The 20,645-nt window shown below is 39.5% G+C and overlaps 1 long non-coding RNA gene across 4 annotated transcripts in view; it reads left to right on the top strand.

Annotated features, from left to right (window-relative positions):
- The window catches only part of LOC147574882 (uncharacterized), a 263,957-nt gene that overhangs the window by 55,252 nt on the left and 188,060 nt on the right, over positions 1-20,645 (top strand). For all 4 annotated transcript variants that reach the window (XR_015242792.1, XR_015242793.1, XR_015242790.1 and 1 more), the window contains 2 exons: positions 15,196-15,239; positions 17,776-17,875. This is a non-coding gene — a long non-coding RNA (uncharacterized LOC147574882). The remainder of the gene's footprint in view (positions 1-15,195; positions 15,240-17,775; positions 17,876-20,645) is intronic.

Below are 20,645 nucleotides of genomic sequence, written 5' to 3'. Positions count from 1 at the left end.
CCCCCTATCAGTGACGCCAAATATTTTTAAATTATTCCACTGTATGGTGTGTAGAATATTTTAATACATGTCAATCTAATTGGATCTTCCCAGGAGGATCAAATGCATTAGATATTTTCATCTTTTAATGCAAACAAATCTATAAATATTTTCCTTTTGAGTTTATCCATTATTTTGGAGTTTATCCCAAGCTTATAAACTCCTTTCTAAAAATTTATGTCACTTTGAGTTTTTATGATGGATTATTTAAAGTATCTAGAATTAATTTAGTAAATAGAATGAGGTGAGGCTATAATTTAATTTTTCTCATACAACTAGTTTATTATTCCAGTGCAACTTACTGAATAATTCCATCTTCCTTTACTGATAATTGAATGTTATACAGTCGTTGTCTGCTGTTAACAGATGGCCCTTTCATCCTATGGAATGGATTAGAAGCTTCAGCCTTGGGGAGTGAACCACTGTTTTTGAACCTCTGGCTCTTGGGTTAACGTTTCTCCATAGCTGTGGTTTTCAGGGCTATGGTTTTGCAGAGCTATGGTCTTTCCGTGGAGGTGCCTCTTCCATTGTCAGAAACTCTTAAATTGGCAAATCTTCCTTATCCTGAATGCCAGTGGATCTTCCTGAAACTTCTACTCACTGGGCCTTATGCTGAATCTAATCCATCCTCAGCTGCCATGTCACCCAGTGGGTGCTTTCTATGTGTCATTTTTAAAAAAATTTTAATGTTTATTTGAGAGAGAGAGAGAGAGACAGAGACAGAGACAGAACATGAGCAGGGGAGGGGCAGGCAGAGAGAGGGGACACAGAATCCAAAGCAGACTCTAGGCTCTGAGCTGTCAGTACAGAGACCAACATGGGGCTTGAACTCACAAACTGTGAGATTATGACCTAAGCTGAAGTTGGATGCTTAACTGACGGAGCCACCCATGCATTCCTCTATGTGTCGTTTCTACTCCTTATGTCCAACTACTTACCTCATTTGATGAATAGACATTATTACTCAAGTTTGCAGAGGACTGGGATTCAGAGAGGTTTATCAACTTCCTTGAGATCACAGAGCCAGTAAGTGGATCAGTCAGAATTTATGCTCCTTTCCAACTAACTCAAAAGCCTATAATTTTACCACTACACCATGCTCCATGCTATTTTTTAAAAACATTTTTCTTTATGGTAGTAAAATATACACGGCATAAAATGTGCCATTTTAACCATTTGTAAGTGTAAAGCTCAGTGGTATTAAGTATATTCCAATTGTTGTGTAATCATCAGCTATTTTTTAAGCATTCAAAGACAGCAGGGGCATCCATGTCTATTCACAGTGGGCCACAAGATCATTAATTAAGGCAATGGCTTGGTGGATAGTTATTTGGATGTGACTCAAATGCTCATCTGCATTTTGGAAATTTATTTATATTTATTATCTTCTGTCAGGAATCATAGTTCCCAACTTCAGGAAATTAAACAAGAATATCTCACTATTATGTTGTTAATTACATTCAGCTTTAATTACAATTGCTAAGTGATCCCAGCCTACTAGTTTGACATCTGGGTGTAGCAGGCATACCACAGCAGTGGCAGACAGGTAAATGAACTCATGTGGGTTACCTAATTGGACAAATTAGTGGTGCTAAAGACCTCAGATGGTCCATTTTGGCCACTGCAGCATGCTGGATTTCTGTGAAGGATGGGTATCAGGATTCCTCTAAGTTTTCTCTGACCAGGATGAACATCCTTGTTTTTACTTGTACAACACAGAGTCCAAAGCCCTTTCCTGAGTGTACCACTTTCCAGCCTGTTGACTAACATTTCTTTCCAAGTGTGGTTTCTGGAATGGAACCTATCACTTCTATCCTGATCCTGCCTGTGCAGAGCGGAACACACCTGCCTAACTCTGGACAACAGGTCTCCATCCATGCCACCTCCTCCCTGTTGGTGGCTTCATGTTGCTGGCTTATGTTAAGCTTATAGTTAGTTCAAATTCCAAACCTTCTTCGTATATATTATTGTGATACTAGACCTCCCTACCTATGTCCTTGTGAGTTGGCCTTTTGGACTCAAGGATAAGACTTTATTTTATCAAGGGTGGAAAATATGTGCAATGCCCATGCATGTGGACCTTGTTTACATCCAAGGATTTTTTTTTTTTTTTTTTTTTGACAGAGAGAGAGAAGGTGCACTCCACCCTGGCGGGGGAAGAGGCAGAGGGAGGGGAAGAGAGAATCCTAAACAGGCTTTATGCCTAGCACAGAGCCCGATGTAGGGCTTAATCTCACCACCGTGAGTTCATGACCTGAGCGAAAATCAAGAATCAGATGTTTAACCAACTGAGCCACCTGAAGATCTTTTTATTAGCACTTTTTCCCCTGAACCTGATAGGCCTCAGAATTCAATTTATTTTTTCATGATTCTCAAAGGGTTTATTGGGGTTTCCTGGGTTAGGAAAAGGAGAAGGACTCTTTTTGCCCCAGATAAGGTGAGTTCTTCCTCAGGCATCCTCTTTCTGGTCTCAGAATCCTTTGTGTTTAAAGACACCATTGTGTCTAAACCAAATGCTTCAGTTAGTAATTACTAATCATCTCTCAGTGTTGGTACACAGGTATGAACCTAATAGTCCTTCTTACTTTGTATGGACTCATATTATGTTGTATTTCATATTTAACCCATCATGGCAGATGATAAATCAGGGAACATTTAGGAATACAAGACTAAGGTGATGACCAATGTAATAGAGCTTGATAGAATTAATATCACAAATATGTAGAAGACTAGAACATTGATTGCAGCAAAACTATAATAGTATTTATTTATTTATTTATACATTTCTATCCAAGTTAGCATATAGTACAATAATGATTTCAGGAGTAGAATCCAGTGATCCATCCCCTATGTATAACACCCAGTGCTCATCCCAGCAAGTGTCCTCTTTTTTTAAAATATTTTTTCTTTTTTAATTTTTTTTTTTTTATAATTTACATCCAAATTAGTTATCATATAGTGTAACAATGATTTCAGGAGTAGATTCCTCAGTGCCCCTTACCCATTTAGCCCATCCCCCCTCCACAACCCCTCCAGTAACCCTCAGTTTGTTCTCCATATTTATGAGTCTCTTCTGTTTTGTTCCCCTTCCTGTTTTTATATTATTTTTGTTTCCCTTCCCTGATGTTCATCTGTTTTGTCTCTTAAAGTCCTCATATGAGTGAAGTCATGATTTTTGTCTTTCTCTGACTGACTAATTTCACTTAGCATAATACCCTCCAGTTCCATCCACGTAGTTGCAAATGGCAAGATTTCATTCTGTTTGATTGACGAGTAATACTCCATTACACACATCTTCTTTATCCATTCATCCATTGATGGACATTTGGGCTCTTTCCATACTTTGGCTATTGTTGATAGTGCTGCTATAAACATGGGGGTGCATGTGTCCCTTCGAAACAGCACACCTGCATCCCTTGTATAAATGCCTAGTAGTGCAATTGCTGGGTCGTAGGGTAGTTCTATTTTTAGTTTTTGAGGAACCTCCATACTGTTTTCCAGAGTGGCTGCACCAGCTTGCATTGCCACCAACAATGCAAAAGAGATCCTCTTTTTCCACATCCTCGCCAACATCTGTTGTTGCCTGAATTGTTAATGTTAGCCATTCTGACAGGTGTAAGGTGGTATCTCATTGTGGTTTTGATTTGTATTTCCCTGATGATGAGTGAAGTTGAGCATTTTTTCATGTGTCAGTTGACCATCTGGATGTCTTCTTTGGAGAAGTGTCTTTTCATGTCTTTTGCCCATTTCTTCACTAGATTATTTGTTTTTTGGGTGTTGAGTATGAGAAGTTCTTTATAGATTCTGGATACTATCCCTTTATCTGATATATCGTTTGCAAATATCTTCTCCCATTCTGTCTGTTGCCTTTTAGTTTTGCTGAATGTTTCCTTTGCTGTGCAGAAACTTTTTATATTGATGAGGTCCCAATAGTTCATTTTTGCTTTTGTTCCCCTTGCCTCTGGAGACGTGTTGAGTAAGAAGTTGCTGCGGCCAAGATCAAAGAGGTTTTTGCCTGCTTTCTCCTCAAGGATTTTGATGGCTTCCTGTCTTACATTTAGGTTTTTCATCCATTTTGAGTTTATTTTTGTGAATGGTGTAAGAAAGTGGTCCAGGTTCATTGTTCTGCATGTTGCTGTCCAGTTTTCCCAGCACCACTTGCTGAAGATACTGTCTTTATTCCATTGGATATTCTTTCCTGCTTTGTCAAAGATTAGTTGGACATATGTTTGTGGGTCCATTTCTGGGTTCTCTATTGTGTTCCATTGACCTGAGTGTCTGTTCTTGTGCCAGTACCATACTGTCTTGATGACTACAGCTTTGTAGTATAGCTTGAAGTCTGGGATTGTGATGCCTCCTGCTTTGGTTTTCTTTTTCAAGATTGCTTTGGCTATTCAGGGTCTTTTCTGGTTCCATAAGATTTTAGGATTATTTGTTCTAGCTCTGTGAAGAATCCTGGTGTTACTTTGATAGGGATTGCATTGAATATGTAGATTGCTTTGGGTAGTATTGACATTTTAACAATATCTGTTCTTCATATCCAGGAGCATGGAATCTTTTTCCATTTTTTTGTGTGTCTTCTTCAATTTCTTTCATAAGCTTTCTATAGTTTTCAGTGTCAGTAGATTTTTCACCTCTTTGGTTAGATTTATTCCTAGGTATTTAATGGTTTTTGGTGCAACAGTAAATGGGATCGATTCCTTGATTTCTCTTTCTGTCACTTCATTGTTATGTATAGGAATGCAACCAGTTTCTGTGCATTGATTTTATATCCTGCAACTTTTCTGAATTCATGAATCAGTTCTAGCAGTTTTTTGGTGGAATCTTTCGGGTTTTCCATAGAGTATCATGTCATCTGCAAAGAGTGTACGTTTGACCTCCTCCTGGCTGATTTCGATGCCTTTTATTTCTTTGTGTTGTCTGATTGCAGAGGCTAAAACTTCCAATGGTGAGAGTGGACATCCCTGTTTTGTTCCTGACCTTAGGGGGAAAGCTGTCAGTTTTTCCCCATTGAGGATGATATTAGTGTTGGGTCATTCATATATGCCTTTTATGATCTCCAGGTATGCTCCTTCTATCCCTACTTCTTGAAGGTTTTTATCAAGAAAGGATGCTGTATTTTGTCAAATGCTTTCTCTGCATCTATTGAGAGGATCATATGGTTCTTGTCCTTTCTTTTATTGATGTGATGAATCACATTAATTGTTTTGCGGATATTGAACTAGCCCTGCAACCCAGGTATAAATCCCACTTGGTTGTGGTGAATAATTTTTTAATGTATTGTTGGATCTGGTTGGCTAATATCTTGTTGAGGATTCTTGCATTCACGTTCATCAGGGAAATTGGTCTATAGTTCTGCTTTTTAGTGGGGTCTCTGTCTGGTTTTGGAATCAAGGTAATGCTGGCTTCATAGAAAGAGTTTGGAAGTTTTCCTTCCATTTCTACTTTTTGGAACAGTTTCAAGAGAATAGGTGTTAACTCTTCCTTAAATGTTTGGTAGGATTCCCCTGAAAGCCATCTGGCCTTGAACTCTTGTTTCTTGGGAAATTTTTGATTACTAATTTGATTTCCTTACTGGTTATGGGTCTGTTCAAATTTTCTATTTCTTCCTGTTTCAGTTTTGGTAGTGTAGGTTTCTAGGAATTTGTCCATTTCTTCCATATTGCCCATTTTGTTGGCGTATAATTGCTCATAATATTCTCTTATTATTGTTTTTATTTCTGCTGTGTTGGTTGTGATCTCTCCTCTTTCATTCTTGATTTTATTTATTTGGGTCCTTTCCTTTTTCGTTATTATCAAACTGGCTAGTGGTTTATCAATTTTGTTAATTCTTTCAAAGAACCAGCTTCTAGTTTCATTGATCTGTTCTACTGTTTTTTTTTGGTTTTGGTGGCATTAATTTTTGCTCCAATCTTTATCATTTCCTGTCTTCTGCTGGTTTTGGTTTTTATTTGCTGTTCTTTTTCCAGCTCTTTAAGGCATAAGGTTAGGTTGTGTATTTGAGATCTTTCTTCCTTCTTTAGGAAGGCCTGGATTGCTATATACTTTCCTTTTATGACCGCCTTTGCTGCGTCCCAGAGGTTTTGGGTTGTGGTGTTATCATTGTCATTAACTTCCATATACTTTTTAATTTCTTCTTTAACTGCTTGGTTAGCCCATTCATTCTTTAGTAGGATGTTCTTTAATCTCCAAGTATTTGTTACCTTTCCAAATTTTTTCTTGTGGTTGATTTCGAATTTCATAGTGTTGTGGTTTGAAATATGCACGGTATGATCTCGATCTTTTTGTACTTGCTGAGGGCTGATTTGTGTCCCAGTATATGGTCTATTCTGGAGAACGTTGCATGTGTACTGGAGAAGAATGTATATTCTGCTGCTTTAGGATGAAACGTTCTGAATATATCTGTTAAGTCCATCTGGTCTAGTGTGTCATTCAAAGCCATTGTTTCCTTGTTGATTTTTTGATTAGATGATCTGTCTGTTACTGTGAGTGGGTGTTGAAGTCTCCTACTATTATGGCATTACTATTGATGAGTTTCTTTATGTTTGTGATTAATTGATTTATATATTTGGGTGTTCCACATTTGGTGCATAAATTTTTACAATTGTTAGGTCTTCTTGGTGGACACACCCCTTGATTATGATATAATGTCCTTCTGCATCTCTTGATACAGTCTTTATTTTAAAGTCTAGATTGTCTGATATAAGTTTGGCTACTCTGGCTTTCTTTTGTTGACCATTAGCATGATAGATGGTTTTCCATCCCCTTACTTTCAATCTGAAGGTGTCTTTAGATCTAAAGTGGGTCTCTTGTAAACAGCATATAGGTGGATCTTGTTTTCTTATCCATTCTGTTACCCTATGTCTTTTAGTTGGAGCATTGAGTCCATTGACGTCTAGAGTGAGTACTGAAAGATGTGAATTTATTGCCATTATGATGCTTGTAGAGTTGGAGTTTCTGGTGGTGTTCTCTGGTCCTTTCTAAATTTTTTTTTTTAATGTTTATTTATTTTTGAGAGAGACAGAGACAGAATGCGAGTGGGTTAGGGGCAGAGAGAGAGAGGGAGACACAGAAGCAGAAGCAGAAGCAGGTTCCAGGCTCTGAGCTGTCAGCACAGAGCCCGATGCAGGGCTTGAACTCACAAGCCGTGAGATCATGACCCGAGTCGAAGTCAGATGCCCAGCCGACTGAGCCACCCAGGCGCCCCTCTCTGGTCCTTTCTAATCTTTGTTGCTTTTTGTATATATATATATATATATATACATATATATATTTTTTTCATCTTTTCTCCCCTCAGAGAGTCCCCCTTAAAATTTCTTGCAGGGCTGGTTTAGTGGTCACAAACTCCTTTAATTTTTGTTTGTCGGGAAACTTTTGATCTCTCCTTCTATTTTGAATGACAGCCTTTCTGGATAAAGAATTCTTGGGTGCATATTTTTCTGATTTAGCACATTGAATATATCCTGCCACTCCTTTCTGGCATGCCAAGTTTCTGTGGATAAGGCTGTTGCAAACCTGATCTATCTTCCCTTGTAGGTTAGGGACTTTTTTCCCCTTGATGCTTTCATGATCCTCTCCTTGCCTGAGAATTTGTGAATTTGACTATCATGTACCTTGATGGTCGGTTTTGATGAACCTAATGGGGGTCCTCTGTGCTTCCTGGATTTTGTTGTCTGCGTCTTTCCCCAGGTTAGGAAAGTTTTCCGCTATGATATACTCACATAACCCTTTTACTCCTATTTCTCTCTGTTCCTTTTCTGGGACCCCTATGATTCTGATGTTGTTCCTTTTTAATGAGTCACTGATTTCTCTAATTCTTAAATCATGCTCTTTTGCCTTAATCTTTCTCTTTTTTTCTGCTTCATTATTCTCCATAAGTTTGTCCTCTATATCGCTGATTCTCTGTTCTGCCTCATCCATCCTTGCCACCACGGAATCCATCCATGATTGCAGCTCAGTTATAACATATTTTATTTCATCCTGACTAGTTTTACTTCTTTTATCTCCACAGAAAGGGATTCTAGTCTATTTTTGACTCCAACTAATATTCTTATTATCGTGATTCTAAATTCTGGTTCAGACATCTTGCTTGTATCTGTGTTGGTTAAATCCCTGGCTGTCATTTATTTGTGGTCTTTCTTTTGGGTTAATTCCTTCATTTCATCATTTTGAAGGGAGAAAAGAAATTAATAATGTAGAAAAATTAAAATTAAAATATTAAAATTTAAAAAATATTAAAATTAAAAAATTAAAAACACACACATAAAAAATTGAATAAATGATGCTAGATCCTAGGTGTGTTTTGGCTTGGGTAAACAAAAATTAAAGGAAAACATTTTTAATAAAAATTGAAAATAAAAATGAATTTTTTCTCTTTCTGTATTCAAGAAAAAAAAAGGAGTGAAAAAGAGAAAAAAAAATTGAATAGATGGACCTGCTGATAGATTGAAATACGACTGAAATTACCTCGTTTTCCCCTAGAAGTCAGGTTATGAAGTGCTTTATAGTCCATAAACTAAGCAGGTGGTGAGACTTGTGTTCTTGAAGAGTGAGGTTGGCCCAGTTGGGCGGGGCTTAGTGTAATGGCTCCATTCTCCACTAGATGGCGCTGCTAGCCTACTGGGGTGGATTGTTGCAGTGCTCATAGGTGCGTATGCTCATGCGCGGGAGCAGTGAACATGGTGTCACCCAGGTACCCAGTCTCTAGTATTGGAACTCTGCTTTTCCCAATCAGCAGTCATGCACCCATACTCTGTCTTCAGCTTTCGTCCAGTTCCCACTTTTTCACTGTCTGTGACCAAGCTCCAGTCAGCACCTCTCTCCTGAGTTTTGTCTCAGATGCGGCTGTTTTCCCCGGCTCCTTACTTCTGAAGGACTGCGACTTTGACCCATTCCGCCCCTCTGCAGGAGGGTCTCACTGATCAATGGCCAAATGTCAGCTGCACCCAGGAACGCTTGCTGGACCCTGCTGCTGCTGATGCCCTGAGCCTGTGGCCAGGTGCCAGCCCGCCCGAGAAAGTTTACAAGATAGTGTAGCAGCAGCGTTTCAGGGATTATTTGAAAATCACAACACACATCTGGCACCAGGCTTCACCTTTGATGACCTTGTTCCAGCACTAGCAAATGAGGCCGTTCTCTGGGGTCTGCTGGGCCTCAACAGTCTCTACCAAATGTTGTTCCAGCAGTGGAACCGCTTTTCTGTGTGTGGCCCAAGAACCTCCCAGACCCCACTGTGCTCCTGGGGATTCGCCCTTCCCACCAGAGCACCACCAGGTATTGAGCTGCGGAGTTGCAGACTCTGTGCTCCCCATGTTTACAGTTTTAATGGAATTTAAACTCTCTCCTTTCTCCTTTCTCCCTTTTTAGTTTAGTTCCTGCGGCTGTTTCCAATTTTCCCACTTTCTCTCCAGCTGCTTTTGGGGAGGGGTGCTTTTCCTGTATTCTCTCCACCGTCTCTGTCCTCTCTCCACCCTCAAAAGCGGCTCCCTGCCTGCTGTGGCTTCTCGCTTCCCAAGTTCACCTCTCTGTGCCACGTACCTGCTGAATTCTGTGGCTTAGGTTGTGCAGATTGTTGTGTTAATCCTCACATCAGTTTTCTAGGTGTGCAGGATGGTTTAGTGTTGGGCTGGCTGTATTTCATGGATGCGAGACACACAAAAAACTTCCATGTTGTTCTGTCATCTTGGCTCCCCCCCCAAGTGTCCTCTTTAATGTCACCCATTAAGCCCATCCCTCCACCCCAAAACCCCTCCAGCACCCCTCAGTTCTCTGTATTTAAGAGTCTCTTCTGTATTTATTTATTTATTTATTTATTTATTTATTTATTTATTTAATGTTTATTTAGTCTTAGAGAGAGAGACAGAGTATGAGCGGGGGAGGGACAGAGAGAGAGGGAGACACAGAATCTGAAGCAGGCTCCAGGCTCTGAGCTGTCAGCAAAGAGCTTGATGCGGGGCTCAAACTCATAGATCATGAGATCATGACCTGAGCCGAAGTTGGTCACTCAACCAACTGAGCCACCCAGGCGCCCCAAGAGTCTCTTCTCTTTTGTCCCCCTCCGTATTATTTTTGCTTCCCTCCCTTATGTACATCTGTTTTGTATCTTAAATTTCACATGAGTGGAGTCATATGATATTTGTCTTTCTGTGACTAATTTCACTTAGCATAATACACTCTAGTTTCATCCACGTTGTTGCAAATGGGAAGAATTCATTCTTTTTAGTGCCGAGTAATACTCCATTGTGTATATATACCACATCTTCTTTATCCATTCATCCATTGATGGACATTTGGGCTCTTTCTAGACTTTGGCTATTGTTGATAGTGCTGCTACAAACATGGGGGTGCATGCGCCCCTTCAAAACAGCACACCTACATACTTTGGATAAATGCCTAGTAGTGCAATTGCTGGGTCATAGGATAGTTCTATTTTTAGTTTTTTGAGGAACCTCCATACTGTTTTCCAGAGTGGCTGTACCAGTTTGCATTCCCACCAGCTAGTTCAAAAGGATTCTTCTTTCTCCACATCTTCACCAACATCTGTTGTTGCCTGAGTTGTTAATTTTAGGCACTCTGATCAGTGTGAGGTGGTATCTGAGTGTGGTTTTGATTTGTATTTCCCTGATGATGAGTGATGTTGAGCATTTTTTCATGTGTCTGTTGGCCATCTGGATGTGTTCTTTGGAAAAGTGTCTTTTCATGTCTTCTGCCCATTTCTTCACTGCATTATTTGTTTTTTGGAATAGCTTTTATTATTTAAAAAGCCTTCATTATTTTTAACATATCTAAGGACTTATTTTATTTATTTAGTTTTTGAGAGTGAACGAGTGGGGAAGAGGGGCAGAGGGAGAGAGAGAAAAAGAATCTTAATCACACTCCATGCTCAGTGCAGAGCCTGACATGGGGCTTGATCCCACAACCCTGGGATCACAAGCTGAGCTGAAATCAAGAGTCAGAAGGTCAACAGACTGAGCCACCCTGGTGTCTTTAAGGTCTTATCTTGTCAACAGGTTATGCCAGAAATTTAGTCAATTTGCAAAAGTCTTGATTGCATTTTCCCTAAGTAACTTAGCTTCTTTTTAATCCCTGCCACTCCTCCCTACTCTGTATAGTTGACTTTAGATTCAGGAGAAGTTAGGGGAATAGGCACACTGCTTTTTCCCCTTTTCTTACTCCCAAGACTAATGGGAAAATATGTTTGTCTTTGTTTCCCTCTTCAAATAAAGAAAAGTAGGGATCACATGGGGAGACACTGGGTTGGGATGACATTGGCAGTTTTGCAGAACAGTCCTGACAGTGAAACTCATTTTTTCCGTACAAAGTAGCCTGCACATCTGGCATTCACATACTGATCAAGTCCTAATGTTTCACCTTTGCAAGGGGCTCTGTGGCTTGCCAGGTTCAACAAACCAAAGCATCACTGACTTCTTATATGTATATAAAAAGCAAATTGTGAACTATAAAGCAGTGCAAAAATGATCTTCTTTTAGTACACCATCGTTGTTTTAGTACACCGTCGTTCTTTAAAAATATCTCATCGTGCATCTTGCAGGAAACAGGGTTTCCTATGTACCCTTGACTTGGGGCCATTCTTATGTTGATAGAGGATATTTTCAGAACCTGGTTTCTGAGAACTCTCAATTGTTAGATGTTCAGGTTGCTATTCACCTGTTCTTCTCTTTCTGATTCTGACTAATGGGGAACACACATAAGGAATGAGAGTCAGAGGGACAAGTACCACTTGTTTCATAGGTAGACAAGCTTCTGATACCCACAGTAAACTTTGGCAAAATCTGGATTGGAGAACCTGACTCTGGTGTGAAGTTGAAGTGCATGGTCTACCACTCAGCCCAAATCTCAGTCATTAGATTCACGTACTCAGCCACATGACAGAGTGAGTCAGCGAGCAAAGGCCTGCAGAGAAGATATAAAGTCACTTATCTAAGCATCTGCATAGCAGGATCAAAAGCCTGCTACATTCACCCCGTCAAGGGGTTGAACAAGATGAGTGGCAGACTTGACCCACCTACGAAGGACTGCCCAGAGGTGCTTGCCATGTGGAGCAGAAATGGAACAGTGGTCTTTGATACAGTAATGCTGCCCACCAGTAATTGCAGCACACACTGTGTAACCCATCAGATAGTCCACTCAGTTAGTGGAAAGTGAATCAGGGGTGGGAAAGTCTACAACATTCTATTCAATCCTCCTAAAAGAGGGGAAAGGGGATGGAAGTCCCTTCAGCTACCAGCTTATACAACAAGTCTAAATATTCCTCTCCTCAACAGTATCAGTTTTGAAAAGTAATGTTCTCGTGCTATCCCTTAGAAGATGTTTCATTTGTGATCTAATCCAAGGATTAATGATTGGGGAAACAAACTTTAAGCTGAAAAGATGGTGAAATTTTGGAGAAAAATGTTATGTTTGGAAAACTCCCCACGGAACATCTGTATGTCAATCCTTGGTTTATGCAAAGCAGCACGTGTGCCTCTGTGCTGATGGTGCAAATGTACTAATTAACCACACAGAAATGCCAGCCACAACTGGGATTTGGGGAGAACCTTCTTCCTCTCCAGGAGTGGGGGGTTGGGGACTCCAACTTAAAGAGAAACAAATGTATGAGAGACAGGTGTGGGAAGACTGAAAAGTCTGTGACTACCTGGCTTGAGAAAATTGCCTTTGTTTCCAAAGCAACGTTTTTGGGAAAAACAAAACTTTCCTCAATTTGAGAATTTTCTCTTTGTTTTTGTATTTTCTATTGGAATACACTATGGCAATGTTAAAAAACCATGAATTAATTTTGGAAATTGCAGAATCAGGCTTAGCATCTGGTCTCTTATCTATGGGGGACCTTGGCCAATTTACTTAATTTCTCCGAGCCTCAGTTTCCTCCTTTAGAATGGAGATAATCATACCTAACAGTCAGGGTTGTTGTGCAGATTAGAGATATTAAAGGTACAGTACCTGGCCCAGAATGAATTGTGATGATGATGGTATATATTTTTTCTAAATACTTAATTTTGCATCACAACAGGTGGATTTGCAAGCTTTATTTGTATACAACACTAAATCCAGGAGGATATTTGTTCTTTTATGTGCTCAGAAATACTAGATCAGATTTTAAAGTGGGAATTAGGAGACCATGTTCCAGATAAATCCTTTCTGGTTTGTGTTATTGATTTTCCCAGAGAATTAGATCATCCAAATGTTTGCAGATTCATTGAAGTCTGCATTACAGTGCCAGATATGGTTATTGTGACAAAATACTGCCCAAAGGGAAGGTTGGTGTGGTGGATGTTCCGCTCAACAATGACATTCCTGTCAACTGGAGTTTCCAGTAAGAGCCAGGCATTTGAGTGGTAGGAAACATAAACTAGTGAAATTCTACAACAAACCCTATTTCCATCATTATTCCCAAGGATCTACTGTCATCTGAATGCATTATCTTGAAGGAGGATTTATGTTATTTCTTGGGGCATGGATGGGAATGGGTGGGTCATTATATCTAGACAGGGAGGGGTAGGAAGGATTTTGAACTAGGTGCATCCAATGGTGCTAGAAAAGATGTAGCTGGAGATGCTAGTAGAAAATCCTGTTTCGTATCTAAAGAGTACATCTACAAGCAAGAGCAAGGAGTCTTTCCAAGTAGTAGGCACATTCTAGGTCTAATTAATTTACCTAACAACTACTGTGCTGGACACTTAAGGCTACAAAAATAAATAAGAAATATTCCCTGCCTTCAAGAACATCTTGTTCTGGTGGGAAAGACAAATAAGCCGAGTTATAGAACAGTTGATAGAAGTCTTAAGAGTGTCATGTGCATGGGAGTAGCATCTAGTCCAGATTGGGTATGGGGAATGGGCCATGTGGAGATGAGCTGAGAAAGAGTACAAGTTTGCTAGGAAAAAGGGCCAACAGAGGTAACTGCAAAGAGAGGGAATAGTGTGTGTGTAAAATCTAAGAGAAGATGGTCCCATCTAGGATTGTTAATAGGTTAGTATGGCCAGAGCTCTGAGATGAGGGCAGAGGTGAGTGGTAGGAGTGGTGAGAAATGAGACAAGAAAGATAAGTAGGTAGTCCTGTAATGGGCCAAAGTAAATAAGATAATTTAGTATATGAAAAAAAAATGGAGTTTCTTTTTTTTTTTTTTTTAAATTTTTATTTCAACGTTTATTTATTTTTGGGACAGAGAGAGACAGAGCATGAACGGGGGAGGGGCAGAGAGAGAGGGAGACACAGAATCGGAAACAGGCTCCAGGCTCTGAGCCATCAGCCCAGAGCCTGACGCGGGGCTCGAACTCCCGGACCGCGAGATCGTGACCTGGCTGAAGTCGGACGCTTAACCGACTGCGCCACCCAGGCACCCCTGGAGTTTCAAATAAGTGAAGAAAGGAGAGATTGTTGGAATAAAGGATTCAGGATGACTATCTAACCATTTGGCAAAAATAATATTAGACCCCCAGTGCACACCTTTAACCAAAATTAATTTGGGGTTAGCTTTAATTTTCCGTATGAAAACTGAAACTTTAAAAGTACTAGAAAAAGGGGCACCTGGATGGCTCAGTTGGTTAAGCGTCTGACTTTGGCCCAGGTCATGATCTCAGGTCATGATCTCTGCCTGTCAGCACAGAGCCTGCTTTGGATCCCCTGTCCCCCTCTCTCTGCCCCTCCGTGGCTTGTACTGTCCTTCTCTCTTTCTCTCAAAAAAAGAAAAAAGTACTAGAAGGAAGCACTTTTATGTGATTATATAATACCATAGTGAAAATTAACAGGCATATGAGTAATTGGGAAAAGTATTTCTAATATATCTCTTACTAAGTATAACTAACAAAACGTTGATATCAATAGACTTGTGGATATCAGCAATGTAAATAGCATAACACATAACTTCTTGTCTGTTAATTATAGATAAGTCTATGAACATTTACATTTATTTTAAAACATGATATGTACATGTGAATCAGATTTATTTGAAAGAAATATTCACCATTTTCTGGATAATTATGACCTCATAGCATTCACAAATATGGGTATAGCTGAGCTTATCTGAAATATTATCCCCACTGTCCCTGAAAACAGTGGCTCTGCAATCTGTGTGGATTTTTAATTTGCTCTAGATGAGGGATTTCACATCAAAATGACCTGTGTGTCTTTTTGCAGGTATGCCATCATTTTGATTGCCTCATGAAGTGACCCAAGCTTGAGTAAGATTCTACTGAACATATTTTCAAGTGAACAATCAGGGAATTTGCTTCTCTGTTGCTCAGCAATGAACAGTGTATCCTACCCTAGCAGAGAACAATGTTGTGTCTGATTTGCTCATATATATAAGAAAGAATAAGATGAATACTGTCTGTCTATCTATCTATCTATCTATCTATCTATCTATCTATGTTTGAATAGCTTATGGTTTTGAAAACGCACTGAACAAAAATTCCATACTGTAAAGTGTTCTGGATATTAGGGTGAGTTTCCCCATCCAAATCTAGGCATATTGAGTTGAAGGACAGCAGAACTAAAAATACTCTGGCTGCATCTGGAACACAGGGATCCTCTGGGATTTGTTTCATTTGACCATGTTCCAATCATAATGATGTTGAGTGTGGATTTTGTTCTCCAGGATGTTGAGTCCTTAAATAAATTCTTCTCACCCTAGGATTTGTTTATTTATTTTAAAAAATTTCCCTCCAGGTTTATAAATTCCAATAGATCAAAAAAATTATACATATTTTCAGCAGAGATTAAAACTGTCATAAAGATACAGTCTATAAGAGAAATAGGAGATGAGTGAGGATGGGGCATGGTTCCTTGAAATTATTTTTCATTTCACAATTTTAAATGTAAAAGCCTTGGGAATTGTATATATTGACCAATAGTTTCATGTTATTCTGAATGCTGTTTAACAAATCAAAGGACAAGGGAATTTCAACCAAAATGATCGAACATTACTGACTGTTCTTGGTATGTTTAAATAAACGGAAAGAAGAGCAGAGGGAAAGATTATAGTATATAATGAGAAAATCTGCCTCAATTCTCAGATCAGAGGAATCATGAAATTTTGATGGTAATGGAGAATTTACTTTATACCAATAACTACACCGTTTGACTTCATACACTATTCCCATTTCCCCCAATTATCTCGTTACTACCCAGCTTTGATATATGTGTAAGTAAGCTAATTTTCAACAACTACCATGCAATTTAAGTGTAATCCTACAGAGACTAAAAATGAAACCAAACAACAAACTACTGTTCTTCATGGGAATTGGCTCATACTAGTCACTAGATTCATAAATATCTAAAAGTGGACTCTCTTAGACAAGTGCAAATGAGCAAGGTCTTTTCTATAATGAGCACTAACCATATATGGAACTTGTCTATGCCAGGGGCTAGGCTGACGTCACTGTCCTCTGCAGAAGTGAGCCGAAGATGTGTGGGTGGGAGAGAGGGTGTGGGTTGTGCAGGGCAAAGGGGAATAAAGGGCCTAAGCAGCATTGTTAGAGCCGGTCGCCCCATGTTGGGGAGCACTGGGAATGACTGGATGACTAGGATGGGCTCTTTGGTGGAGAAAGTCACACTTGATCAGAAAGAAGCAGCTCTTAAATGGTGGGAATGACATAATAGAATGAAGAGAGAGACAGGTATTGGTGGCAAAATTGAATTTTCTTTCCTTCATGATTAATTAGGGCAGTTAATAAGGGCTCAAGACTAGATCTTATAAGGAATGAATAACTCACCGTGTAATTCCAAATATTGTTTAACAGATGAATTGGTACACGAGTTAATTTGACCCTTTTTACTTGTCAGATGGAGGCCAACGGGTTGAATCAACCATCTCAGTTCGTCCCAAACTGGAGCTATTAGGTGGAAGTCATCTTATAGATTATTTATTTGTGCCAATTCATTTTCAGAGGAGGCAACTGAGACCAGAGAGATTGATAAACCTGTTTAAGGCTCAAGCTTGCTCTCTTATTCCCATATAGTTCTCTGGTAGAAGGACACAGGTTCAGTCCTGGGCTCTCTGTTCCTCTCTCTTCAATCCTATTTCCATTAGAATTTGGGTGACCTTAGTATCCATTAGGAAGATGTGTCCTACCCTGTCAGTTCTTTGACCTTCATCTTCTCCCATGATCTTATATTCTTCACCTGCTTCAGCTGCCCATTTCTATATCATTACCTATAACTGGATCCCTTCCATAATCTCCATGTCAATATCTTACTCTTTGACCTCCACCCCATATTTTTTTTAGTGAATTCCCTTTAGTTTCCCAACTCTACCAGTGTACTAGTTGGGACATCCAATCCACTGATCTCATGATCTCACTGTACTTCACTTTCTCTCATACCCCATTTCCTCCTCACCTGGCTTAGATTCCATGGTCCATCACTGATAAAGATTCATTTGCCTAGACTCTTCTGCTGTCTTATCACAAACTGACAAATTACATATATTTGGTGGATTGCTATCTTTTACCTCTGGATATATGTTCCTTGAGGGCAGAGTCTTTGTCTGCTCTGCTCCCTGCTATATTCCAAGTGCCTAGAACATGGTTGGTACATGGTAGGTACTCAGTAAATATTAATTGAATGAATGAATAAATAAATCTGTGAAAGTGAGGGTAATTTTCAGAGGGTTAAATTATATTTTCCTCTACAGAGTGTGGCACATGCTTCTGTTTTGATTATTTCTAACGCTAGGTTGTTTTTATTTTTCTTCAATTCTTTTCTCTCCTCCCACAGAAGGAAGAGGCTTCTTCTGTTAGGCATTCCAGTGTCTCTTGAGGAGCTAATTACAAGGAAGCCTGAGAATCGCTGTCTTTGCCCTTCAGAGTATGCAGAGGTAAGGGGTGAGGAGAGAAAGGGGACTTGATCATCATCTGAAGCCATCACATCAACTAAGCACGAGTCCATGTTATGTCTTGGAAAGAGATATATCAATGAGTAATCTATTGCATCACGTAACAACTTCTTGGCATTTTTCTGGCTTTTCCCAGTCTACTTCCAAATAGAGATGATACAGGAGGCAATTGGAATATGTGTTGGGAACTTGGAACAGATGCTTATATGGAGATGGAAATTTGGGGCCCACCACTATCTAAGGCTGTAATGTAGCTATAGATGGAGAGGAAACCTTATAGGGAGATGTGGGGAGAGAAGAGAGAGCAGAATCCTGAGATGGCAGCTCAATTGTATTTCTGTAGACTTCTGGTGCCATTAAAAACACTATGACAAAATGATACATATGATGATGAAAACACGGCAAGCGTGTTCATATGCAGCATGCCCCATCCATAGGTACAGCTATGGAGCCACAATACCTATCACTTTGGGATTTAGACATGTATATGGGTTTATGATAATTTGTGTAAATACTTTACTAAAACAAAAAATGAGAATTGTGACTTTGAAAGTTTTCACAGGACAGTGGTGGAATGGAAATGTTCTGCCAGTGATGTTACAGAGTCCTTTGATCTAGCCCAAGCCACAGCGTTATTGAAACTCCAAGCCTCTGGCATCCTAGTATATCTGGGCTTTAGTTTCCTTATCTTTAAAAATAAAAATGTATCTACTACATCAGTGGATACAAGGGGGTAGACACAGGTTGCATATCAGAACTGGGATGGTTCCCCTGTAAGAACGAGTTTGGTATGTGATCTGAAAAAGTATATTGAATTATATCATCAAAGTTCATATTTGTAAAATTTACAAAATTCACATGTATAAATTTAGTAGTTCATGCTACTGAATGTAAACCTCAGTTAAATCTTCCTGGCTGCTAATCTTCCTAACATTAACAAAGATGGGTAAACCTGGGAATAGATGATTCTAAATTCTTCAATTCTGCAGTTCTCTTCAGAATATCAGTAAATCACTGCATGACTGTTACTCTTGATCACTAGAGTTGATTAGGAGGTACAAGAAAACAACCCATCTCAAAGACCCACCTTTGAACAAGCTTTTAGAAAAGATGAATTTCCTAACAAAGTCTGATAGAATTGAAGATGTCTTTGGCAAGTTTGGGTCACTTCCCAGTCCTCGCTAATTGCACCTGTTTAGGTATCTATTTATCACAGCACCAAGGGCAGATCTCACTGGTGCACCCTTTCATAGCTGGTGTGGTTACTGGATCCTAAGGGGATGATAATTATAAGTGAAGAACCCCTGTGGAAATCCCCCTGCCTTCTAGGTGCTTTCAAAGAGTCAGAGATTAATACACAGGGAGCAAAGTATTCCCATGAAATAACTTCTCTTTATGATGGATGCTTAAATGGAGAAGTACAGTGAATATGGAAGTACTTATGGCAGAAAGGATCCAAGACCTAATGTGTGATAAACAAAAAAACCACCACTTGCTCTATAGTAAGTAATGCCTAATTGAAATACAATGTCAGTAATAAAAGCTGATTTGATTAGCTCATGCATTTCTATTTAACTTGTTTCTCTTTCTTGAGAACTAATTGCTGAAGGCAAGGAAATCACACTTTTACATCTTTGATTTTGAATTCTGTGTTCTGCTTGCATGGATTTTTAAGGGTCAGTTTTCATTTGCACTAGGATTTTGGTAACTCTAAGTGTCTTTAACAGAAGTAAATGTGCATTGAAGGTAGAAGACAAATTTTTACCTGTAATGCCAAGGAAAGGGTTAAATGTCCATACTGGATCTTGGGCAGCTGTGCATGAATCTTGCAAGGAAGTGTCCAGCCTAGGGGGAAGTGGGGTTGAGAGAGCAGTCCTCCTCAGAAGTTGCAAGGGAGGTACTCGGGCAGGTAGAGGATTCCAACTCCAGTAATGCAGTATGAGGTAGACGTGGTTCAGAGCTTCAGCTCTGGAGTTAGACAGAAGTGGATTAGTGTCCCAGCTCTGCATTTTCCAAGCTTCATGATCCTTGGGAAAGTCACTTTATGAGCTTCAGTTTCTTTGTCCCATGAAATAGGGTTTAAAAACTATACCAACTTCACAGGAGTGTCATATTAAGTGAGTTAATGCATATAATGCTCTTAGCAAGTGCCTGGTACGATAAAGAGCTTGATAGATATAATGATGATGGTGATGATGATGTGAATAGACTAGGATCTTTATTTGAGGGATCTGCCAAACCAAGGAAGCAAATAACTGGCAGAGAGGGTGACCATTAATATCCCCTAGTTTAAGTACCTGGGCAAGGTCCACCATCATCCCAACATATTGTTCTCATTACCTCAAGGACCAAAGTTTTCTGTCCTCTAGCCTACTGGTTGCCCAATATGTGCCAAACATGGAGGTTCCCCACGTGGTTATCTGTGGAAAGCTCAGTTCCCTCTAGCACAGCCCTTCTCAATCGTGGCTGCATATTATAATCCTCTGGGGCTTTCATAATAAACTAATGCCTGGGCCCCACCTCTTGGACATTCTGCTGTAATTATTCAGGAGGAAAACTCAGGCATTAGTATTTTAAAAGCTCACTGGTGGATTCTAATGTGCAGTGCTGCTTGGGAACTACTGACTTAGCAGTTTAAAAAGTAAACTAAGCATTGTTTTAATGCAATGGAATCAGTAAACACCTAGCAGCAAGATAATTGCCAAACCCATAATTCTTTAATAACTAATTGGAGTAATTGGTTCTTCCTCTG

This window comes from Puma concolor, chromosome D4 (assembly GCF_028749965.1).
Source record: "Puma concolor isolate L17-30 chromosome D4, mPumCon1.1.hap2, whole genome shotgun sequence".
NCBI lineage: Eukaryota > Metazoa > Chordata > Mammalia > Carnivora > Felidae > Puma > Puma concolor.
Note: the sequence above shows the minus strand (reverse complement) of the source record. Positions and strands in the feature narration are given on the sequence as shown.